General features: G+C 46.4%; 1 protein-coding gene across 1 annotated transcript in view; it reads left to right on the plus strand.

Moving 5' to 3' along the window:
* The first annotated feature begins 6,231 nt into the window (after positions 1 to 6,231).
* Positions 6,232 to 26,053, plus strand: part of FLNB (filamin B) — a 156,405-nt gene continuing 136,583 nt past the window's right edge. Inside the window, exon 1 of the mRNA XM_084840073.1 lies at positions 6,232 to 6,373. The gene's annotated coding sequence lies outside the window, so the exon portion shown is untranslated. The remainder of the gene's footprint in view (positions 6,374 to 26,053) is intronic.

The following is a 26,053-nucleotide window of genomic DNA, read 5'->3' on the forward strand; positions in this document are numbered from 1 at the left end:
ATCGGAAGGTTGGCAGGACAGCAGTTTGAGACCCGAGTGCCGCGTGATGGAGTGAGCTCCCGTCTTCAGTCCCAGCTCCTGCCAACTTAGCAGTGCGAAAGCAAGAAATTGCAAATAGATAAATAGGTACCGCTTTGGCGGGAAAGGTAACAGCGTTCCGTGCACCTCGGTGTTCAGTCATGCCGGCCACATGACCACGGAAGCGTCTTCGGATAGCGCTGGCTCTTCGGCTTAGAAATGGAGATGAACACCACACCCTAGAGTCGGACACGACTGGTTGGGGACACCTTTACCTTTTATTGTATAAAATCCTGAAGTTCGCCACAATACTCCATGCATCTGATGAAGTGGACTATAGTCCACGAAAGCTTATGCCAGAATAAATGTGTTAGCCTTTAAAGTGCCACAGGTATTCTTTGTTTTTTACTAATAAGGTCGCCCGATCAGCAAAGCGGCCCTGTCAAGAACCGGTTCCCCTTTAAAGCTGCTTATGGGTTGGTGGATTGTGGGATTGGAGGCAGCACTCGACCACGGAGTAGCAGCTGAAAGGGGCCTTCACGTCCTTAGTGGTGGAAGATGCAAGGGCACTTACAACAGGTGATGACTGGGAGGGTTGGGGGTGCTTAACCTCATATCACTGATTATCCTGAAAATACCCCTCCTGCTACACTGTAGAAAGGAAAACTAGCACTGGGGACCCTGCGTTTCCCTCATCGTGTCTACCTCTGCCCTGAGTTACACCAGACTCTGTTCAAACTTCTCATGATGATGTTAATCACATGTGTACTTTGCTCCCTGATGTTTTCTTGTTTTTACCAAAAGCAGCCACCCCAGCAGCAGTTTCGAACAGTCAGAGATTACAACTAGAATGGCTGCTTTAAGTAAGTAAGCGTGCAATCCTGTGCATGTTTAGACAGAAAAAAGTCCTACAACTCCCAGCATTCCGCAGCCAGTGTGGCTGGCTGGAGAATGCTGGGAGTTGTAGGATTTTTTTTTCTGTCTAAACATGCATAGGATTGCACCCTAAGTAAATTATTATGTAAGCAAGCGTGGGGGAGGTGGGGGTAAACTACATATGATTTGTAGTTTTAGCTTCAGGAAAGGCTTCTAAATTCCAGGGAGAACACAAGAGGACTGCACAATAGCTGTTGTAAAGAGAGTAAATACACATTTAAGTATTAGCAACACAAGCAAGCAATGAAATTGGGGATAGTTCCAAAGCTACCAGGCATAGCAGATGGAATTTCCCACATTCTAGTTCTGCTGGAATGATCTTGTTGAGATTTGTTCTATAATTATGGTTGTAACCTTAAACACGCTTAAGTTGGGAGTCCTTTCCATTGAGCCCAGTTACTTCTAAGTAAACTAGCACAGGATTGGCTGTAAGCCTCTTGCGGCTGAAGGGTCAGCTGTGCTCCCTCCTATGACAGCTCAGCAGTTCTCCCTCATTCCATATCAGATAGAAAATCTCCTCTAGCTTTAAACAGTTTGGGGGCAGTGTGGGCTATACTCCCAATTGCTGTTTAACTTGTTCATCAGTAAGACCCAGAACACGTCATACAGAATTGAGGTGGTTTGGATGGGGTTTTCTTATACTCCGCTGCCCAAGTGGCATGAAGAGGGCCTTTTCTTTTTCACTTCTTGAAACAGTTGGACAAGCCAAGATTTCTTTCTGCCCAGGGAGCCTGTAGAGAACTGAGTTGAGACATCTCTGTCACTGGAATGTGTGGTACAAAGGCAGTTCTCCCGATTCACACTTCTACACGCACTGAGGAAAGTGTGCTTGTGAGAGAGAGAGCATGTGACCATAGATCTGCTCCCAATCTCACCCACATAGAATTGCAAGGGGCCAAGTTAGAACCAGCTCTAACAAATTTATATATCAGTAGCATACCTGCATAATCAGGGAGTGAAGGCAAGTACTGAGTGCACTTCAGTGTTAGTAACCTCTGACATGTAGGTAAACAGCAGGTGATTTTATGGAGTAGGTAAACAGGGAGGGTTTTCAGTCACATCGGATGGCACATACACAAGAATTGGATCCACAATGTGACTCAGTTCATATGTCATGGTGGCAAATTTTGGGTTATTTAATCTGTGGTTTGTGGGGACATGCACTGCCTGCAAGCCACATCCAGTTTCTGTAAACAAACAAACAAACACCCTTCTAGTGGCCCGCTCAGAAGTTGTCAGTGTGATGTGTGAACCTGGATGGATGGGTTGTTTAGGGGCTAAACAGCCCAGTGGTTAACCCGAATCTGTTTCCCACCTCCCAGCTGAGCAGAGCAGAGCAGAGCAAGCTGCTCCAGCTGGTCCAGGGACTCCAGAAGCAAGCAAGCTCCCAGAGAGCGAGCGACCAGAGCGAGTGAACAGGGGGAGCAAACAGGAGTTGGCCAGGGGAGTTGCAGTGGTAGAAGAGACAAAGGAGACAAAGGAGACAGAGGCTAAGAGGTAAGTGGGCTGCAGGAAGCCCAGGGGGCTGCCCTCTATCCTTCTGAGTGGCTGTGAGCTCACCAGGTGCTTCTGAGAGCTCCAACTGAATTGGGGGGGTGACCTGAGTACTCCCAGCAGCTGAGTGGGCGGGAAGCTTCAGTCTGTTTCCCGCCTCCCAGCTGAGCAGAGCAAGCTGCTCCAGCTGGTCCAGGGACTACAGAAGCAAGCAAGCTCCCAGAGAGCAAGTGACCAGAGTGAGCGGACAGGGGGAGCAAACAGGAGTTGGCCAGGGGAGTTGCAGTGGGAGAAGAGACAAAGGAGACAGAGGCTAAGAGGTAAGTGGGCTGCAGGAGCCCAGGGGGCTGCCGTTTATCCTTCTGAGTGGCTGTGAGCTCACCAGATGCTTCTGAGAGCTCTAACTGAATGAAAAGAGGCAATGGAAGGACAGGACTCTCCAGTGGTGGTGACCTGCAAGGTGTGTGCAATGTTTGTTTTCTTGCCTGAGAACAACATGGCCTACACCTGCAACAAGTGCAAGTTGATCACGCTGCTGGAAGAAAAAGTAAGTGGACTGGAGCGGCGACTGTCGACCCTCCGGGGAATAAGAGAACACGAAAAGTTCTTGGACAGAATGGGGGAACTACAGCAGCAAAGGGAAGACCAGAAGCTTGAAGAGCAACAGCAAGATGAGGCAGTGGGAAATGCTGAAGTGAAGAAAAATGGCGTAGAGGATACTCCTTGGAAAAGGGCAACAGTTAGGAGAAGAAGAACTAGATGCCACTCTGCACCAGTGGAAGCAGTGGAGCTGTGGAACCGATTTCAGGTACTTGAGGATGAGACTGGAGGACAGCCTGCAGAGGAAGAATCACAGGGGAACCTACATGAGAGTGAGCAAGTGGCTGAAGGTCAGTCAAACAGAGGCGATGAAACCCAGGCCAACAAGAAGAAGAAGAGAAGAGTGGTAGTAGTGGGAGACTCCTTGCTGCGTGGGATCGAGACCCAAGTATGTTGCAAAGACCCGTGGACTTGCCAGGTATGTTGTCTCCCGGGAGGACGGATTAGAGACGTGACTGAAAGGCCTGCACTCATAAAGCCCACTGACAGGTATCCCTTTCTTCTCATCCATGTGGGAACAAATGATACCGCCAAGCAGAGCTACGAAGAAATCACGTCAGACTTTGAAGCTTTGGGAAGGAAACTCAAGAATTTTGGGGCCCAGATAGTTTTCTCATCCATCCTTCCAGTAGTTAGAAGAGTGATAGAAAGGGAACAAAAAATACTCCGGGTGAATGACTGGCTACGAAGGTGGTGCCGATGAGAGAGATTTGGATTCTGGGACCACGGGCTATACTTCCTGGAAGATGGGCTGTTGGCAAGGGACGGGTTGCACCTCACAAACGATGGGAAGAATGTGTTTGGCCACAGCATGAAGAACTTCATCAGGAGGGCTTTAAACTGAATCCTACGGGGAAGGGAGATGTAATGTTGGGGGTAACAATGGACGTAGGCACATGCACTGCAATGGAGAGAACAGCTCTGATAGCGCCCAATAATAGTCTTCAGACACATGTAGGAAGAAAGCCAGACTCTGAAGCACATGGTCTTCGATGTCTAGATACTAATGCCCAGAGTATGGGAAACAAACAGAACGAACGTCAACTCTTAATACAGGAGGGAAATTATGACTTGATAGGTATAGTATAACTGAGACTTGGTGGGATGACTCTCATGACTGGAATACAGCAATTGAAGGATATAACTTGTTCAAAAAGAACAGGAGGAACAGAAAGGGTGGTGGGTTTGCACTGTATGTGAAAAATACATATCTCTGCACAGAAATACAGGAGGATGAGCTTGGTAGCCCCATCGAGAGCATCTGGATCAAAATAAATGGAGCAAAGAATAATGAGGTCAACTCTCGTTCAAATCTTCACCAAGATTGGCCGTAGAATCCATGTCCAAATGTCTGTAGACGGTGAGTGGCTGGATGGGGAGGAATAAGCTGAAGCTGAACCCTGACAAGACCAAGGTACTTTTGGTGGGAGACAAGAAGAGTTTGGGGGATGTTGAGTTGGTGTTGAATGGGGTATGGCTACCCTTGAAAGACCAGGTCTGCAGCCTGGGGGTCATTTTGGACTCCCAGCTGTCCATGGAGGCTCAGGTGTCAGCTGTGAGCCAGACAGCACTGTATCAACTCCATCTGATATGGCGGCTGCGCCCCTTCCTTCCCGACCATCTGCTCCCATCGGTAGTACATGCCCTGATCTCCTCTCGTTTAGACTTCTGTAATGCGCTCTGCGTGGGGTTACACTTGAAGATGGTTCGGAAGCTGCAGCTGGTACAGAACATGGCGGCTTGCCTGATTAAAGGAAGCCGCCGGCGAGATCACATCACTCCAGTGCTGAAGGAGTTGCACTGGTTGCCCATTGTTTTCCGTGCCAAATTCAAGGTGTAGGTTTTGACCTTTAAAACCCTATATGGTTCCGGCCCAGCCTATCTTAAGGAGTGCCTCCAGCAACACCAGACAGGCCGCTTAACAAGATCAGCCTCGGATGGTCTTCTCTCTGTCCCATCAGCCAGGACAGCTAGACTGGTGGGGACGAGGGAGAGGGCCTTCTCTGTGGTGGCCCCCACTCTGTGGAACTTTCTCCCTAGGGAACTCCGCCATGTCCCTCTTTAATGAGCTTCTGCTGTGCATTAAAAACGTGGTTGTTCAGGCAGGCATTTGGGGTGGGTTAGGGTATTTTAGAAAATGTTTTTATTGTAGAATTTTATTGTTTTAAACTGTTTTATTATATGCTGTACATCACCCAGAGTGGCTGGGTGACCAGTCAGATGGGCGATTAATACATTAAATAAATAAGTAAGTAAGTAAGTAAGTAAATAAATAAATAAATAAGAGAATACTAATATTCACTTTGGGGTTTTCAAAAGAATGCTTGCTGACACTTCTTAAGGATTCAAGAGACACTCTTTGCTAATACAAGCTTCTTAATTACTTCTTTTACCTTCGGCCAAATTCCTTAAAACTCCACCCAGCCAGATACATTCACAATCAGGTCAAGCTCTTCTTATGTTCTTATTAGCAGAATTTGGAAGGAGAGCAGTTGATAACGGAAGAAGTGCCATGCTGGATCCGACCAAGGTCCATCTGGTCCAGCCCTCTGGTCAAACTGTAGCCAACCAGCTGCCTGTGGGAAACCCACCAGCAGGACACGAGTGCAACAGCACCCTCCTGCCCATGTTCCCCAGTAACTGGTGTACATAAGCATACTGCTTCTGATACTGGAGGTAGCAAATAGCCATCAGGACTAGTAGCCAGTGATAGCCTTCTCCTCCATGAATTTGTCCAATCCCCTTTTAAAGCCATCTGAATTAGTGGCCATCACTACATCTTGTGGAAGTGAATTCAATAGTTTATGTCACATTCTTTCTCAGATGGTGGACACAAGTAACACAACTAACTTGCATCTATCACAAATGCTAGTGACTTCAGTATACCCCCCCATCTGAGCATGAATAACAATCCTAGGCATATACATTTTGTTCCATTATCGAGTACATAGAATAGTTTCCTTCTTTCCAACAAACAGCTACTATTGTCCTGTTGTATATATCACAGGAAAAGGAGATACATTGAACTGAAGAAGGCTCTTTCCTCTGAGATCATTTAGTTTTTCCCCTGAGGCAGTTAGACACCAAAGGGTTAAAAAAAATGCTAGCTGGAAAATGATTTCATTAAAAAAAAAAAAAAACTGGCAGCCTAGAAACCTCCTGCTGTTAAAATCAGAGTAATTCAGCAGCTAAAGATCGGGATATACATTTGTGGGATCTATTTCCAGGAAAAGAAAACACAATACAAAGATGGGAAATGCATAATGTGGAGCAACTGAAGATCTAGGCAAACAAAAGTCAGAAAGAAAATCATCCTGGGACTCTGGTAGGTTGAAAGCGAAATCTTACTACTAGGACTGTGCACAGATAGATCCTTAATTTACTGTGCTTAAAGCCCTTCTAAACATTTGGTGCTTTGAATAGGATTTACCCCACTAATAACATTATGAAGCCCCCCTCTGAGGTTGTCACTTGCAACTAATTCTGTGCTTCACAATAATTTAGAAAAGTATAGAGGGATCCATTAAGTATGTCTGTTGGGGGGAAAGTTAACTGCTTCCACTCACTCCTGAATAAAGGTTGTGAATCTAAAGTTTTACCTATGGAAAATCTTTGTGTGGGTTCTATTTAAAAACCTCGATATCTTTAGAAGCTCATCATGGCAAGGAAGGTCTTTCAGAATTTCCCCATTTAGAATTAGAGTTCCATGCATGTTACAACGAACAATGCTGCGGTTTTAGTCTTCTTTCCTTTAAGGAAGGCGTAATGAACATTTTCCTTTTATCTTAGACGAATCAGCCGTTGTTTAAAAGTGAACAGCTAATGGCGTGGAATGTTTGTTTCCATGGTCTAAACAGGGGAAGATCATCCCTTTATAACTGCACAAACCAGCCTTTGGGTCAGAATGAAAGCATCATGCCTCAGTTCTATGTTGTGTCAGAAGTGTAACATAATCCAATTTTATCCAGTCTGTATTTCTTCCCTTCCTTTGCTGGTTTGCCCAGTAGGGAGGAAAAAATGGAACTTCTACATTATTGTATAGGATATTATTTATTTTTCTTAGTAGATTGTGAACAGCTAGAAAATGATATTAAAACAATCTAATTTAGGCAGACTAGAGAAACATCCCTTTCAAAAACCACAGATCATGCATTTAATTTAATTTCACCGGAAACAGGAGAAAACACTGTCCAATTATTTGTAATCAGCAAGCACTATCCATGTAGTAGTAACAGTCACATATTATTTATGACAGTTAATGTAATCTGAATCTCCTGAAACCAATATGGGATTTCTTGTTTTCCCTCCATTGTCAAGTCAAAAGGGAGGGGACCACTGACTACCTTCACCTTTTCTGATTTCAGCAATTTACTGGCTTGAGGTAATTTGTGAATACAATACTCCAGCCGTTATTTAAGAAGAGAAAATTCACTCCTGACAATTATGAATGGGACTAAAACTGACTAGTTGCTCTGTTGAAAAAAACAGTATGTGGCATTTATTGATATGTCAGCTGTTGGATGAAATTTTGCAATCAACTTTTGTGGGCTGGAGATGGGGAGGAACTTGTTGATGGGGGGGAAGTGCTATATATATTTTGGACTCATAATTATCACATATCATGTAGTACAGGAACTACACAGCAGTGTGTTAGTGGAGCATGGACAATAAGGATTAGGGCAGCCACCACTAACCTAGTACCCTCTAGATGCATTGGACTACAACTCCCATTACCCCAGACACCATTACCATTGGCCGTGCTGGCTGGGGATGATGAGAGTTGCACTCCAACACATGGGAGGGCACCAGGTTGAATCAGGATGTAGGAAGAAAATCAGAGATCTTGTTCCCATGACATGACAACCCACCATGGGTGATCAGACATGGTGGGTTATCATGTTGGGCAAACCTGGTGCAATTTCTGCAGGGTGGCTTATTTTCCATGAACAAGCCACCCTTGAGAACCCATGGCTTATTGTAGGGTTGTTCATATCCATGGTGGCTTCTCGTGTTGCCCGAACCTATCAGCGCGACTTCATCGTGGGTTGTCAGAAACGGCTAGAGGGCTGTCCAGCAAGAGCAGTGAAAACTGCTGCTGGTCCTCAGGATCTCACTAGTGCCACCACCATCCTCCCTCATCCCCTCTCAGTGTCGTCCACCCTGTGCGCCTAAAAATAGAAGAAAGGACACTGCAGAGTGTCCTGAATGCATTCACAATTATTTTTCCTGGTCATAAAATCATAGAACAGTAGGATTGGAAGGGGCCTACAAGACCATCGAGTCCAACCCCCTGCTCAATGCAGGAATCCAAGTCAAAGCATCCCTGACAGATGGCTGTCCAGCTTCACCTTGAATGTCTCCAGTGTGGGAGAGCCCACCACCTCCCTAGGTCATTGGTTCCATTGTCATACTGCTCTAACAGTTGGGAAGTTTTTCCTGATCTGGAATCTGGCTTCCTGTAACTTGAGCCCATTATTCCGTGTCCTGCACTCTTTGATGATCGAGAAGAGATCCTGGCCTTCGTCTCTGTGACAACCTTTCAAGGACTTGAAGAGCGCTCTCATATTTCCCCTCAATCTTCTCTTCTCAAGGCTAAACATGCCCAGTTCTTTCAGTCTCTCTTCATAGGGCTTTGTTTCCAGTCCCCTGATCATCTTTGTTGCCCTCCTCTGAACCCTCTCCAGTTTGTCTGCATCCTTCTTAAAGTGTGGTGCCCAGAACTGGACACAGTACTCCAGAGGAGGCCTAACCAGTGCTGAGTAGAGGGGAACCACTACTTCACATCATTTCGAAGCTATACTTCTGTTAATGCAGCCCCAAATAGCATTGGCCTTTTTTGCAGCCACATCACATTGTTGGCTCATATTTAGCTTGTGATCTACCACAATTCCAAGATCCTTCTCGCTTGTAGTATTGTTGAGCCAAGTATTGCCCATCTTGTAACTATGCATTTGGTTTCTTTTTCCTAGGTGCAGAACTTGGCATTTATCCCTATTAAATTTCATTCTGTTGTTTTCTGCCCAGCACTCCAGCCTATCAAGATCACTTTGAATGGTCCTGTGTAAGTGTGCAGGAGTGAGCGTCCACTTTGAATGGTCCTGTGTAAGTGTGCAGGAGTGAGCATCCACTGCTAGGAAATCGGCATAAATGTCTCCTCTGTTTTACTGCTCTGCCATAAGATTTGTGCAATTTCTCCCTGCCATGAGATTTGTGCAATTTCCCCTCTGTTTTACTGCTTTGCCATGATATTTGCACAACTTTTCCCTTAGTTTTGCCACTCTGCCTTGAAAATTGTGCAATTTCCCCCTCCGTTTTACTGCTTTGCCATGACATTTGCATATTTTAGCGATCCTGCTCTCTGCTCTGTGACCCATATGACCCCAGCTAGCAATGGAAACCAGTGGAGGGAAGTGATATGCACGAACACGGGGGGTGGGGGAGCTGAAAGTGGCTGGCGGCTGCAGGAGAAAAGGAGCTTTAGGTGTGGGTGTTATTACTTTAGTATAATGTGAAGCAGCCTTTTTTAAAGGTGTTTGCTAGCAATGGAAGTGCCAAAGTGGAGGCCATTGATAAGAGGGGGATATGAATATGTCTGGCTAAATATTGGACAGGTGGCCTTGTGCTCTTGCACAAGCCACAAAAAAAGAGCTTGCAAATGCATTCCTGCATTCATAAGGGCACAGAAAATTATTTCCTTTTTGTGATGTGATGTGGTCCAGGGAGCCAAAAGTGGCTGGTGGCTGCAGGAGAGAAGGAGCATTAGGGGTGGGTGTTATTACTTTAGTGTAACATGAAGCAACTTTTTTTTCTTTTTTTTTTAAGGTGCTCACTAGCAGGGGAAGCCCTGAAATGGAGGATGAAATTGACAAGGATATTGACAAGAAAGGGGTATCAGTATGCTGGGCTAAATATTGGACAGGTGGGTCCTGTGTTCTTGCACAAGACCCTGAAAAGTTAGCAAACGCCTTACTGCATTCACAAGGGCTCAGAAAATTAATTCCATTTGGTGATCTGATGTGTGTGTGTGTGTGTAGGGGGGGTTTCCTTCAGGAGCCAGCAACCCCAGGGGACCAATTGCAGAAAGGGTACTGATGTAGGGACCGAGAAATGAGGAGTTCTGCTGCAAAGGCACCTGGGATACATGCTGGAGCTGGCAGGAGGATGGAGGGAGGAAACAAGCCATGGCAAGCCACAGAGTGTCCAATTGTCTGTCAGGTTAGCGAGTGAACAACCAACCCATCATGGCTTATTCTCAGGGTGGCTTAGCGTGACGTGCAAACCTGCCCATAGAATTGTTATGTTCCTCTTTGGGTGATCATATGAAGACATGCTTCATAACAAAGCCCACTCTTGTTGGTTTCTTGATGGTGTGATTAAGGCGGTTGGTTCACACCTGCATGTTTGTCACCTAACTGTAGCATCAAGTGGTGAACCGAATGTGCAAACAAGCCATGACCACTACAGTGCTGCATTGGAACAGAGATCAACTACCAATGGAACAACGTCAGTGGCTGCCATTATGCCGAGGCTGCCATTTGAGTCAGTTTCTGGTGTTGACAGATGATGAGTTCCTTACATCAGGCCCTCATGAAGTTAAATTCAATGATACCAATACGAACCCAACCCACCCATTTTCACATCTGAAGCACAAAGTTCCAAGAAGAGATGGGTGGGTAGTATTGTTGTAGTTTCGTTCACAGGAAAAGCGAGGCACACCAAGGCACAATGACAGCCCACTTAATCTGGTTATTAAAAACAAGAAGATATAATTTGAGACAATCACATTTTAAACACTGATTTTGGAGAATGTAGCATTTTGTGGTGCTTATTACCGGATATTCTACATGTAGATGGACAATACCTTTATTAGGACCAACCAAAACCCCACAAAAATGTGATTGGTCCTAATAAAGGCATTGCCCAGCTGTGGATTTTGGATTTTTTTTCCCCCATGGACCAGCACAGCTAACTTTTTCTTTTTTATGGACAGGTAGTTTTACCTGACATTGTGTAATAGCTTCAGATATGCCCAAGCAGAAGAACCATGTGTGCTAGTAACATGCAGATGACTGATGTTTCCTATTTTTCTATAGTGTTCTTCCTCTTAGAAGCAGCAGGAAAAACAAACATGTTGAGAAACAATTGGAACATTCTTGTCTGGCTCCCTTGGGGATATGAGGAAAATAGCATGTAATACTCCATAAAGAATGGATAGGAAAGAGTGTCAATGGAGAGAGACACCCAAGAGAGTAATCAAGGCAAGGGGAACCTGCAAACATCTACACACAAGCAATTTGCCTTCCTGACATTTGCAGCTGAAAGTGTGTGTGTGTGTGTGTGTGTGTGTGTATGTGAGAGAGAGAGAGAGAGAGATGGGAAAGCTAACAACATGCCACCAGTAACCAAACTGGTGCCAGTAACCAAGCCCATGCTGTAAATCTGCTATTGGGAACAAACCAAGTGCCAATGAACCCTATTCAGACCTGCAAGCAGCTGGAAACAGCATGTGCCCAAACTCTTAATCATAGCTTCAGCCAGCATGGAGAGCGGAAACATAACCTTGGGTAGCTCTTGGCATAAAGGACCTGTTCGTTTAGAGTTTCCAAATGGGCCTGATGTAAGTCCATAACTGAGTTGAAAGTATCTCATGAGACGTAGCCCCTAGGCCTGGCAGAATTGTGTTCCAGGTTGCCTGTCCTGTACACATAATGGGACCAAACTGGGTTATGTTCTCACTCTCAAGTTTAAATAAACAGCTTACTTTTTGGCGTCTGGAGGAGCGTATACCCCCCTCCTCATCGGTACTAATCTTTTAGCTGAGATGAAGTTCTTTCCTCTGTAGAGCTCAGCAAGAGCCAACAATCCTATTTCTCATTAGTAATTGTGATGAATAGGTTCCTCGTGATTATTTAGATTTCCACCACAGAAGAAAGTGTGTGGCCATCTTGGCTTTTCCCTGTCTGAATCATTTGGTTACAGACGCACCACATCACACACGCTGTTCTGTTTATAAGACCATGCTATCTCCAGGCAGCCAAACATTCCTTCTAAAGAGAATTATATATCCTGGATGCCTTGAGTTTTCTTTCAATGTCACTGTAGAAATATCCCCCTAGCCTTTCCTCAAACAAAAGCACTGCTCCTCCTGTTGCATCACTTTGATGTTTCCCTGACAAATTACCATGCTTGGACTTATAATTTAAAAAGTAATTACTAATGAATGTAGCCTATAATTCTGGAGAGCCAGTAACAAGCCACAATGAGAGGCGCAATGGTAACGTACTACTCCAGGGCTGGGCAATTTGCAGCCCTCCAGATGTTTTGGCCTACAACTCCCACCATTCCTCACCATTGGCTTTGCTGGCTAGGGCTGATGGGAGTTATAGGCCAAAACATCTGGCAGGCCACAAGTTGCCCACCCCTGTACTAGTGAAACAGGATGGAACTATTCCCCTGAATTTTGCTTGGATGGTATTTTATCCTCAAATGTTTGACTTTACTATGGCTGCTTGACACAACCTTTGCCCTTAGATCTCCAGTGGCAGATCAGGAAACAGGAATAGATGCAAAAGAATCAAGGTGAAAGAATAGGAGGGGCAAGAAGGTCACATTCATCTGGAAGTAAAAACCATTAATTTCAGGGCTGGCCCTACCATTAGGCAGAGTGAAGCAGTTGCTTCAGGCAGCAGATGTTGGGAGGTGGCAGCAGCAAGGTGTTGGAGGAGAGACCTGTTTGCCATGTGTCCTGCTCTGTGCCCCCTAAGCCTGCTGCCTTCAGGTACAATGAAGGATGCGATCTCATTATCAGTGTTGAAGACAGGCTCATCTGCCAGTCTTCTGATGGGATGGTAGGGGGTGCCCTCTTGTTCTTCTCCTCAGGAGTCAAATGTCCTGGGCTGGCCCTGATTAATGTTGATGGAACTTTATCAGCAGTTAGAACCACGGTGCAAGGGACAGGGGCATGAGGAGGAAGATGTCCTTAGCTTAATTAGTGGGAGCAAAGGTGGAAATGTCAGTCCTACAGACAGACTGGCAACATCTGGGCAAACTGCTGATGGCCAGATCTGGCATATATGGTCACACATGTTTGAGGTGCTCTGTGGCAGAGTATTATGCTGACTTAGGGCTAAGAATATTGTTTTAAAAGAAAAAGGGCAGAAAATTACGCCTGCCTCCAAAAATCCTACTCAGGACAGGGTAATAATTGATTAAGAAATGGCAACAACATGCAAAAGAGAGTGTCTAGACTCTGTTAATTGTACTAGTCTCTAAGGCTTGTCACTTGGCTTAGGGCGCAATCCTATAAATGTTTAGACAGAAAAAAAGTCCTACAACTCCCAGCATTCCCCAGCCAGGATGGCCGGCTGGGAAATGCTGGGAGTCGTAGGACTTTTCTCTCTCTAAATATGCATAGGATTGCTCCTTTAATGGTTTATATATTCTAAGAAAACTTTGTACAAACATAATCCACTATTAAGTTCCCAGAAATTGAACAGTGACAGTGGTATCCTATCTCTTTTCATTCTTGTGTGGATTCTGGGCCCTTTGTCTTTATAACATGTCTGGGCACAGTGGAGTTTGATTTTCCAATCTTAAAACCTGAGTTTATTATGGGGAACCATTAGAAGATTGCGTTTAATCCTCTGGATGACAGCGCACACTGGGATGGAATCTTCAGCATGTAATGTATGAATGGCATACATACTTCCACCTGTTAGATGAACAAACCTTTGCATTCAGTGTGGAATAAAATGATTAATGGAACTGGCCAAGTCTGTGTTTAGAATCTTATCTTTACTTCTCTGTCTATGTCCTAATTCCTTTCTTCGGTGTAGACTGTGAACTGAAAAAATAGGGAGCTAATGGGAAAATGTTAGCAAAGTTAGACATTTAGACACATCTGATGAGATTCCTTCTGATTTGTCTTGTGACTCAGTAACTTGTGATGAGGTCTCTCAACTATAACAAATTAATCTTGGTGCTGGAGGCAAGAAACAAAGCAAGAAACTTGCAATTGGTGGTACATCACTTTGGGAAAATGGTTTGAGTTCTCCTTAAAGTATATATGCCTGCTACTCTCACTAGAATCATAATAGAACCATCATAGAATAGTTGGGTTGGAAGGGGCCTAAAAGACCATCGAGTCCAACCCCCTGCACAATGCAGGAATCTAAGTCAAAGCATCCCTGACAGATGGCTGTCCAGCTTCATCCTGAATGCCTCCAGTGTGGGACAGCCCACTACTTCCCTAGGTAATTGGTTTCATTGTCTTGTCACTCTAATAGTCAGGAATTTTTCCTGATGTTCAGCTGGAATCTGACTTCCTGTCACTTGAGCCCATTATTCCGTGTCCTGCACTCTGGGATGATCGAGAAGAGATCCTGGCCTTCGTCTCTGTGACAACCTTTCAAGGACTTGAAGAGCACTCTCATATCCTCCCTCAGTCTTCTCTTCTCAAGGCTAAACATGCCCAGTTCTTTCAGTCTCTCCTCATAGGGCTTTGTTTCCAGTCCCCTGATTGTCTTCTTTGCCCTCCTCTGAACCCTCTCCAGTTTGTCAATGTCCTTCTTAAAGTGTGGCGCCCAGAACTGGACAGAGCATTCAAGATGAGGCCTAACCAGTGCTGAGTAGAGAGGAGCCAGTACTTCCCGGGATTTGGAAGCTATACTTCTGTTAATGCAGCCCCAAATAGCATTGGCCTTTTTTGCAGCCACATCACGTTGTTGGCTCATATTCAGCTTGTGATCGACGACAATTCCAAGATCCTTCTCGCTCGTAGTGTGGTTGAGCCACGTATCCCCCATCTTGTAACTGTGCCTTTGGTTTCTTTTTCCTAGGTGCAGAACTTGGCATTTGTCCCTATTAAACTTCATTCTGTTGTTTTCTGCCCAGCGCTCCGGTCTATCGAGATCACTCTGAATTTTGTTTCTGTCTTCCAAGGTATTTGCTGGGTAAACATGTCAGGGCTACCTATTCCTGCCTGTATTACCTATTTGCTGTGTAATAAAGTCTGTCCTGTGAAGTCAATAGGAGAGCAGCTTACTCTGGCACCAGTCAAAATTGGCGCAAGAGCTGGGATGTAAAACGACGGGTCATCTTACAGATGGGTTTCTGCTGTTGCTAGTCATGGGGCCTGTATGAAATGCATCTGTACCTGTGAGGGAACAGCTTGTGGAGTGCAGAGGGAGACACAGAGAATAATCAGCAGCAGGCAGCAGTTGGAGCACATACTCCAAGATGGGCAACATGTAGCCCCCCCATGTGTTTTGGCCTATAACTCCCATCATCCCTTGCCATTGCCTGCGCCACAAGTTGCTCATCCCTGACAGAGTCCACAGCCTGTCTGTGGCGTAGGTGTTCATGGGGAGGTGAGAGAAAACACTGAGTGAGAGGAATGGTGCCCCGGCGTTCAGCCAGTGCTCATGCCTCATGCTTCCCTGCCCCACCATCAGGGGGCAGCAAGAGACTGCAATAACTGTGAGTTGACTGTAGGGATGTACGAAAGTCCCTTACCTGAACCGGAAAGTTGATTCGCGGTGGGGGGAGGCGCCCCGTCCCTCCCCCCCAAAATTCTGGCCGGGGGGGAGGCGCCCCGTCCCTCCCGCCGCAAATCCTGTCCTGCCGGGACGCAAATGGCGGCGGCCATAGCCGCCGCCGTTTGTGTCCCTGCAGTCAGCCATGATAGGCTACATAAATGTTTACGTAGCCTATCATGGCTGAGTGAAAAAAAACAAACTGTGTGTACACAAATGGCGCCGCCATTTGCGTTCCTTATTTTGGCACGTGTAGTCTACGTAAACATTTACGTAGACTACAGCGAAAATAAGGGGAACGCTATTTGCCCTAAAATAAGGGGAACCGCTGCCGGAGCTGCCGCCGCCAGGGACATTCGCACAAGGTAAGTCCCGTCCTGGGGGGTGGGGTGGGGGGCAGACCATTTCTCCACCAATTTTGGGGGGCCGAATGCGCTGGCATTCGGCCTCCCCGAGATTCGTGGAGAAATTCTCTGACATCCCTAGTTGACTGACTCACGGCTGCAACTATTATACATTATTATTATACATTATTCTAGTGTGCGTTCCCCCTCCGCTTGCCTATCTGTGTGGGGGTGCTCTGTCCTGGCACCCCCAGTTGTTGGAGTGAGGGAGCTGTTAGGGTTCTGCGCAGATAAGTGTTGGCCATGTGAGCGCCATTTCTGGCGGAAAGGTGGGATATAAATTACATAACTAATACATGTGCTCAAGTGCCTGTGTGTGTTGTGAGTTCAGGCCGTTTTGTTCAAAGTGCCCTTTCCCCCTCTTTCTCTTCTCCAAAGCTCCCCCTTGTGAGTAAGTGTGCATGACACAAGGGCCAGAGAGATTTTAAAACTTAAATACCCCATCTCTGACACACTGCTCACTGGTTTGAAAATAAGCATGCATTTGTAGGAGTACATTCTTGTGCAGAAATAATGTATTACTTTTGGTTCCAAGAACCAAAACCATAGTGTGTGAGAACCTATTACAGTTAGAGTGTGTGAGAACCTATTACAAAGCAACAAAGATCTGTTCAGGCATTCACTTCTGAATGTATGAAGGGGCCTACAGGAGCATGTGGGCTAGCTCCGCCCCCCTTGATGATGCTCTGGCAACACTCGTGTGCCAATGCACGATTGGCTGAGTCTGAAGGAAGCCACCTTCATCACACACAGGGTTTCCATCATGGGAGGGGAACCCTGATTGGTCAGGATTCCTATCCCTGTGTTTGAAACCCTATGCATGCTGAAAGTGCCCCAGCCAAAAACATATCAGCTTGAGAATGTTGCCAGCACATGCATCATCGTCAAGTGGGCAGAGCTAGCCCTGCACATTCCCACAGGCCCTTTCACATGCTCAGCACTGAATGTATGAAGCGGCCTAAAACCATCGCCCACTATCTGCCTACTGTTGCCTTAAGAGGCACCAAGAATCAGTCCCATCAATAGACTTTATGACAATTCCATAAGATGCTAAAACTACAATTTGATGAGCCTACAAGGAAAGGAAATTCTATCATGGTGGGGCAGCCCATAGCCTCTTTTAGTGTCCTTGTTATATAGTCCAGTAACATGAATTATACAGTGAGGGGGGCAAAACTGCTGTCAGTTGGATATAGGAGTGAAACCAGGACTCTCTGTGTTAATCGCTGTTAGTCCAAATGCATTCTGCATACACTAGTAGGATAAACTTGCATCCTGTCAACAAATTCATGGAGGATGTTTCTCTAAATGACTATCAGCAATGAGAGCCAAATGGAACTTCCTTGTACCTTCCATGAATATCCGATGCTGGAGATTAGGGACAGACAAATCTCTCAAACTTGGTTTCACCCAGTTTCTCATTTTTTTCAACTTCATTTTGTCCTATTTTTGCATCGAATTGCAATTAAAAAACAAACCCCTAATTTTCACATGCTCTTAGATGTGCTGTTCAGGGCATCTAAGTGTTTTATGGGCTGGGGCATGGTTGGGGGCTGGGTGAGCTTACAATCCCTCAGATCTCAGCCACTCCCTCCCTGCCCACTGGCACATCCCCAGAATGCCCAGTTTCCAACCTCGTACATGTCTCCACGTGGCTGGAAGGAGCTAAAAAGAGGGCTCCATTTCCCCCCCTTAAAACGCTTTGAAGTTGTAGCTCCATCTATGGCCTCGGAGGGGTTTTTCTAGACAATCCTAAGGCCCCTAGGATGCTGTCTAAGGCACATAGGATTGCACTCTTAGTGAGCAGCACAGGGTTCATCTAACTGCTCAGTGAGTGGACACCACCAGATGTCGTGGACTGTCCAAGTCTGCCAACGGTCACGACAAGCACTATGCGGTGGTCTTGGATAAGTCTCTATTTCTTGGCCTAACCCACCACATTAAGCCAGTTTGCACCTCCCACTGATGCCACAGGAAGCACTCCCCTTCCCCTCTCCTCTCCTGAGGTGGCTGCAAGGAGGAGGTTGGAAGCTCTTTCTTCTATTTTAGATCAACCACACTTCCTCGTTACATCCAGATCCCAAATTGTGGTTAATCTTAACTATGCTTTGTTGAAATAAGCCAGCTTCTTAAACTATGGTTTGAAGCTGGCTTGTTTCAACACACCATAGTTACGATTAACCCCAGTGTGTTGGGTTTGGATGACATGGCAACCTGTATTTAATATAACACAGAAGTGAAAGCTTCTGAATTCCTTTTTGTGGCCATGCCAGAGGAGAAGGAGGCGCATAGTAAGCCTGAGATTTAGCAAGGCTCATAATGAAACTTAATGAGCCTTTACCAAACCTAAAAAAGGATATTGTAGAGGTGGAAAAAGTACAGAAAAGGGCAACTAAAATGATCAAGGGGCTGGAGTATCTCTCTAATGAAGGAAGGTCACAACAGCTGGGATTGTTTAGCTTGGAAAAAAGGAGGGTAAGGGGAGATATGATAGAGATGTACAAAATTAAGCACGGTGTGGAGAATGTGGATAGGGAGACTTTTTCCCCTCTCACGTAATACTAGAACCCGAGGTCATCCCATGAAGTTGATTGGTGGGAGATTCAAGACAGATAAGAGGAAGTACTTCTTCACATAGTGCATAGTTGTGTGAAGAACTATGGAATTCACTACCACAAGAGGTAGTGATGGCCACCAATTTGGATGGCTTTAAAAGGGGGTTAGACAAATTCCTAGAGGAGAAAGCTATCAATGGCTATTAGCCCTCTTGGCTATATGCCACCTCCAGAATCACAAGCAGTATGCCTATGTACACCAGTTGCTGGGGAACATGGGTTGGAGGGTGCTGTTGCACTCGTGTCCTGCTTGTGGTTTCCTGGTTGACAACTGGTTGGCCACTGTGTAAAGAGAATGCTGGACTAGATGGACCCTTGGTCTGATCCAGCAGGGCTCTTATGTTCTTATAATGCTGAAGAATGGTTTCACATTATGTCTAAACCAGCCCACTGGAGTGTTATGAAGCTAAAAAGTCCTTCCTTGGATGACAGAATACAAATCAGATGAAAACAAATACACTGCATGAAGCTCCATGTTATGCAAGATCCCAGCTATTTTAAGAACATTATTCCCTCCCATAATAACTTTTACTCACAGCAGAACAGTGCATCTGCTCCTGCTTTCTGGGTCATGTGGAATGCTATTGTAACCTTCTTTCAATGGGCCATTGTGGCAGTCATGCAGATCTCCCTGGTAAGAAGACTCCTCAGCAGTTTTCTATGCCTCACTTTCAGAAGTACACTTCCCACTCCACTTACTGTGAGGACATGATAAGTGTTTTCATACAGGAGAAGGGCAATGAGGCAATTATGAGGCGAGTGGGTTTGAAATGACATAACCACATTCCTGGAGCATTAGAGGAGAATATCCACCAATCCGCTTTCCTAATGTTCGACTTTCGATTAGTGCTGCTGATCAACGAGTACACAACTCTGACCTCTCCTCCCCAAAGTTTAATGACCTGATCTTATGAGAGAGCAACCGCACTGTGTCTGTTTTCACAAGTAACATTTAAATAACTGTTTTGTACTTTCTGCAACTGTAATATGAATGTAAAACAAACATTCAGATACTTCCTGTTGAAAGACATCTGGAAGTACCCTAAGTTCAAATCTGCACAGATCTTACACTCCGCATGTGAATTCTTAGGAACCAGAATGTACATTTAATTCTCAAAGTTACTCTTTCCCAAGTTCTGAACTGCATTGGCTGTATTCACGAGTGACCCATGTGGACTCAGAGCCAACCTACACATTACACTTGTGGCGTGTACCTCAGGGTTATTTTTTTTATTTACTCCAGTGTGAGCACGCAGGGCCCTGATTTGGATCAGGACCAACATGCTCCAGGAGATGAGGATTAAACCTTCCCCCTCCCCTGTTCCCCCCCCCAATGCAAACACATATACACACACACACCCGGGGTGAGGGAGAGAGGTAACAAAAGAAAAAAGCCCCTATTAGCGTCAACGGTGCGGGTTTTTCTTTTCAGGCTGAATCGGGGTTGCACACACTTACACTAGCGTAAATAAAAATATAACTCTGAGCTACATGCTACGCAATTAGCGTAACATGTAGCTTCGCTCTCAAAGGCACTTTTACTGTCACTTGTGAAAATGTGATGAGCCAGTGCAGCAGGGATGGGCATCCTAGAATCCTAGGGTTGGGAGGGGCCTACAAGACCGTCACGTCCAACCCCCTGCTCATTGCAGGAAGCCTGATTCCCAGGCAGTCGCCCATCCAAGTACTAACCAGGGCTGACCCTGCTTAGCTTATGAGATCAGACAGGATCAGGCATATCCAGCCACTTTATGTGTATCGTTGGCACTTGCCGAGGCCCACACCCCTGCAGGGGCCCACTGCCATTCTCTGGAACCACCGCCTCGTCCTCCCCCTCGCTGTTGCTGCCTGTTCACCTGCCCTCTCGAAGCACGCAAGCAATGGCACAAGGCTGAAGAGGCGGAGCAGCTGCCCCCACTTCCCTCATGTTCTCCCCAGGGCAGTGAGCACAGAGGGAGAGAGGAAGCAAGTGGGCAGCGGTGCCTTGGAGAGGAGGTACAGAGAGGCCCCCTGCCCACAGAGGACACCTCACCCAAGGGCCCCCCAAACCACCAAGACAGTGCATCAGAGGCGTCTGTGTATGAACCCCAGTACAGCATCCCAAGGACCAGGCCTGCACACTGATGAGTTGGTACATCCCTGTGCCTCCTTGCTTCCTGATGTTGGGCAGGATGAAAGGGGCCCACAGGGCAAATCTGCAAAACCATTTAGTTATTCCTGCAAGATCCAGCAATATTTCAAAGGATCAGAAGTCAACCAGCATTTAAGGTAATGTGAATATGAATCGGCCTCCATTCCCAGCATGAAATGAGGCAGAGGAAAATGTGTTAAAGGGGAGCAATTACTTCAGAAGCCATCATAGTGAGTGGACAAAACAGAAAGAGAGAAGTGACTACTAAAATGGAAGAATCACATGTACAGTCACTGTGGGGAAGTATGACCCCACCATCACTCATGCTGCTCCTTCTGTTCATAATCCACTGAGGGTGTGCAAACATCCTATAAGAGCATAAACAAACTCTAAGAACATAGAAACACACCAAATGCCACAAAACTCAACACAATCTCCTAAAAGACCACAGCGTAAAGCTTCTACATGCACATCATTCACTGAAAATGAAAACAGCTATTATTATTGTTTAGCTATTATTTTAACTCTTGTTTAAATTATTATTTTAATTGTTTTTACTATTGTTAAAAACTTGTGCATGTGCATGGGGAGGGGGGAGAACAAAGGGTGCCATGTGTCCTCTTTTACAGAGGACAGTCCTCTATTTGAACAGTTGCCAGAGGACTGTCCTCTATCTTGAAGGGCTGTCCAATCTAAGTCCAGTTTACAGATAAAGAACCACCAGAAGGAAGAGCTGGGCCTTGAAGTCGCCCATCAACAGCACCTGGACAGCAGACTGAGCAAGACGCACAGGTCCCCTGTTTATAGTCTTCTACGCTGTGGTGAGATGGACTGTATTTCCATTAAAATTATAATAATGTCTAAATTTGCATCTATACGCATCTATACGCATATGCAAATTTGTGTCCTCTTTGTGGGGCGAGGCATTTCCTTTCTTTTGGTGATTCCTAAATGGCCACCCTAAGAAAGCGTCTTAACAGGGCAACAGAAACTTCATTGGGATGTTGCCTCACTGGCTTCCTTGGGCAGGCCTTCCCACAATTACAATGCCATTTATAGATGTTACTTCTCTGGAAGGAAGATATTTAGAGAGGACAGCCTCCCCAGCCAGGGAAAGGGGGGTGAGACATATGTGAGAAGTTGCTCTGGAAGGTATTCAAGGTCCAGACTCTTTAAGGCTTTAAGGTGGCAATCCTATACATACTTACCTGGGAGTAAGTCCAATTGAAGTCAATGGGGTATGTATGTATGTATGAGTAGACATGTATAGGATTGAACTCTACAGGTAATTACCAGTACTTGAATCCCTAGACCATGTCTCCATGACAACAGAAGGAGAAGTGAATGGAGGAGTACCAGATTTTTTAAAAGGAATCAGCTTTGCTGCACTTTGGCCCATGCAGGGCTCCGTGAGGGAGTGCTCTGCACCAGTAGAAATCGCTTCACAGAACATACTTCCTGGTAGGGGTGGGGGTTGGAGTGAATGTCATCTGACTGGCAGAGGCTGCTCAACCAGTAAGAGAGGCTTCCCCCCCCTCTCCCCTTTCTCCTTTCCCTTGAAAGTCCAGATGCACCTGCATTTCAGGAGCAAGCCTCATTGAGCACAATGGGAGTTACTTCTGAGTAGACAAACATATGCTTGTGCTGGGAAAGGGTGGGGGGAGACACAGGGATGGGAAACCATCCCCCTTTCTAACTGCAGGATCTCTGTAACAAAGGTGTGAAGTAGTTACTTCCTAAGGCAATAAACCAAACAACAGAGAATCGGAGCCTTGAGATGGCGCGTTATAGCACTTAGGGAATGTGCTTTAAACTGTGCCATTTCAACTGAGGGGGATCTCCGTAAATTCTGATGTAGGCATTCAGAGGGCAAGCCTCATTGAGCACAATGGGAGTTACTTCTGAGGAGACACTAATGGGTTTGTGCAGGGACAGGAAACACTTCTTGACCGGGGTCAAGGGGAAAGGCCCACCCCTGGGCAGGGCTAGCATACCTGAGGTCACTGTGGGGGTTGGGGCACACAGCAACTATACCGAGGAGAACCTGACTTGAGGAAAAGAATCGGACTTTAAGCAGTCTCAGGAAATCCAGTTTTTCCCTGATAAGCTCCGGGGTGGCTGCTGGATGGCCATGACGTCATGTATCCCTAATGACCTCAATACGTAGCCCGCTCAGAGTAAATTCCTAATGGAACCACCCCTGGTTTGGAGCTAGCTAACAATCCCCTTGTTGGTTTTATCTTTGGGCAGTAGATGGCACCAATGTTGTATTTGGAAGACCTCTGCATCTTGGGTTTTTACACCTTCTGGCATTAAAGGAATATTGATGCTTATAGAAAAAATGAATATTGGTTCTTAAGTTCAACTTCAGCTCCCCACCCCCACCCTCACCCTCACCCTCTTTTGGAAGCGAAATGCATCATTTATCTTTTAGTAGGAACTATGGCAGCCCTTAATGATGAAATATTTAGGCATCCAGACAGAATTAAATGCTTTCCTTCCTCTTCTTGCTCAGCGGAGCAGCTTTTATAACCTAACCTTATGATTAATCCTCACATCTATAGTGGGCTTGGTGTACAAAGAGCTCCATCTTCTTTTTCCACAAATGAGATAGCTCACTCCCAATCTCAGCCCACACAGAAAGAGAGCTGAGGCCAAGACAGTAACATGTGGGCGGTGGGGAGGGGGGATAATTTTAGGGTGGCCATTCACACATTGCAAAAAGGGAGGGATTGCATCACCAAAAAAAGAGGACAAAAGAGGGTATAAATTTGTATATGCACATTTATAGGTGCAAATTTAGAAACAATAGCTATAATTGAAATAGATGTACCTTGTATCTCACCATAGTGGGGGAGACTGTGACCAGGTGACCTCCTGTGTGCCTTGCTCAGTCTGCTGCCCAGGTGTTCACTGTTGATGGACAACTTCTTCAAGGCCCAGCTCTTCCTTCTTGTGGTTCTTTGACTTTAAGCAATACTTGGACTGGACAACCCATGAAATAGAGGACACCTTCAAATAGAGGACTGTCCTTTCTGTCCAGCTCTCTAAAATAGAAAAATGTCCTCTGTAAAGTACGACACCTGGCCATCCTATGCCATGAAACCAGGTCTCTTCCAACACCCAGCTGAAATTCTCTGTCCTGTAGAGACCACATTTGGTCTCCAACACCGGCAGTGAGGAACGTAGACCGTGTCTGAATAAATTCCCATTATGCTTTGGTGGTTCCCTAATTGCTGGGTCACCGAGGAATAACGTTTGTCATTTGCATGTGTGAATGATGTCATCAGTAATTTAATTCTCAGATGGTACTTCATATCACTTCAGCTCTCCTATTTTTTGATGATGAATTCACATAGTCACCTGTCGGTCACCATCAAGGCTCATGTTTACACCTGGCTGCATATCACTCTGTTTATTTACCCTTGGTTACTGGATCAGGAGCAGTGCCTGGTCATTCAGACCAGAGATAAAGAACATTGTGTTCAACTTGCTCCCACCCTGTAAGGTGCCAAGGGACTTAAATTGCCAGAGGACTTAAACTCTGGCAGCAGGCCCCAGGCGCCTAACTCCCTGCTGTGTCACCAGGGCAGCTGCCAGGCAGACCACGTTTCCAGCCTAATTTCTGCTGCACAGTAGCACTGCCTTGTAACACCCATCAAAGGCCCTATAGCTTTGTTAGTGCAGCCAGACCAGGTGAGCAGAGGAAGCGATAGGGGCCAGGCCGGCCGGCCACTGTTGCTCCAGGCCTAGTTCCTCAGTCTGAGCAACCTGTCTGTGCCCCTGTTGTAATGCAAAGTATTTTGGGGTGGCTTGGTCTTGAATGGGCAGTTAATTAAGACCCATGAGCTTTACAGAAGGCCTGCTCGTAGTGGAGATGAAAACAGCTAGAACTGGTTTGACGATATGGATCAACACAGCTGCCTGCTCTGTCTCAGACTGTTCATCTTCCTTTAGGCCTTTGGATCGTTGTCTGCCTGCTCCTGGACCTGATCCCTCCCTGACCCACATCCACCCCGTCTGCTTGGACCACACCATTTACCTCAGCCTGTGTTGGGGGCTCTCTTCTTGTGACTGGGAATCCTGCAAAGGGAGGGTTCTTTCTCACTTGGAGAGAGTCTTCTGTGTGTGCAGCTGCATGTGTGGGGACTCTTCAGATAAATGCAAGTAGACTGGGGACAGAACCTGCCACCATGTGTCTCTTATTCCCTGATTAAGCTTCCCAGGGCCAGGGAGGCATGGTTAGGTGCCTGGCAAGGGCCCACATCCCAGTGGGGGCCCACTGACATGAGCCTCCTGGACTTGCGCCTCCTCTTCACCATGGCAACCTGCTTGTTCCCTTGCGTCTTGCTCTGGCCCTTACAACCATGGTGGTGGTGAGGAGGAGGAGGAGACGACGCCTTTGCCGACTTGCTCCCTGGCTCTCTGCCTATCCAGCATGCAAGTGGTAGCAATGATGAGAAAGAGGATGGGGAGCAACAAGTGATGATGTTGGTGAAAAGGTCGATTCATGGAGGGAGGGGCCTCACTGAGGATGCCTTGCCCAGGGCCCTCCGAAAAACCTGAGCTGACGCCAGAGCTTCCCATCCCCTCCGTCCCTCAGCAGCCACCTGCACCTCCCCAAAAGTGTGTTCACAGGGCGGACGGCTCTCCTGTACCGGGTGGGGTGGGGTGTGGGGGTTTGCCATGTGGGTACAGGAAACTTTCCTTCCATGAACTTCCTTAAGTTATCTTACCTTAGGAGCCAAGCCCAATTTTGACAATCCCTTCTTCATTCTGTCTCCCATCCCACATTGTTCAGGAGAGCCTCCCAACCCTCCAGGGTGTCTTTTGGGGGAGCACAGGTGGCTGAGGTGGGGAGAAGGAGGCAGGAAATTTCATTTCCAAGAAATTTCTTAAGTCAGCCTACCTTAGGATCCAAGCCACGGCACGGGAAGATAAGAGGCAAAAGGAAAGTTTTGTCTGTAGAGTGATCAGAGTAGGGGGAGGGGGCAGACATGTCCCGCCCAGTGCACTCCCCCCCCCCCGCACACATTCAGCCAATGTGTGAAGGGGTTCTACTGATGTATGTACCTGGACCGCTCCTCATATGGGGGTGGGGGAGAGGCTCTGTTTGGGTCATGGTCCCCCCTCATGTGGAGGATCTCTCCATTTGCACATCAGGATGCACATGAAGCCCCTTCACATGCCAGCTGAAGGTATGGCTGATGCGGTGTGTGTGTGACCACTGTGTGCATTGGTGGTCAGGAGTGGGGATACCCCACCTGACCCCATGACCCTCCTCACATGTTCTTTTATCACATATGGGGGGCATCTGGACCC

This window comes from Heloderma suspectum, chromosome 2 (genome assembly GCF_057233095.1).
Source record: "Heloderma suspectum isolate Gila_16-S chromosome 2, 16-S_ref, whole genome shotgun sequence".
NCBI classification, from domain to species: Eukaryota; Metazoa; Chordata; class Lepidosauria; order Squamata; family Helodermatidae; genus Heloderma; species Heloderma suspectum.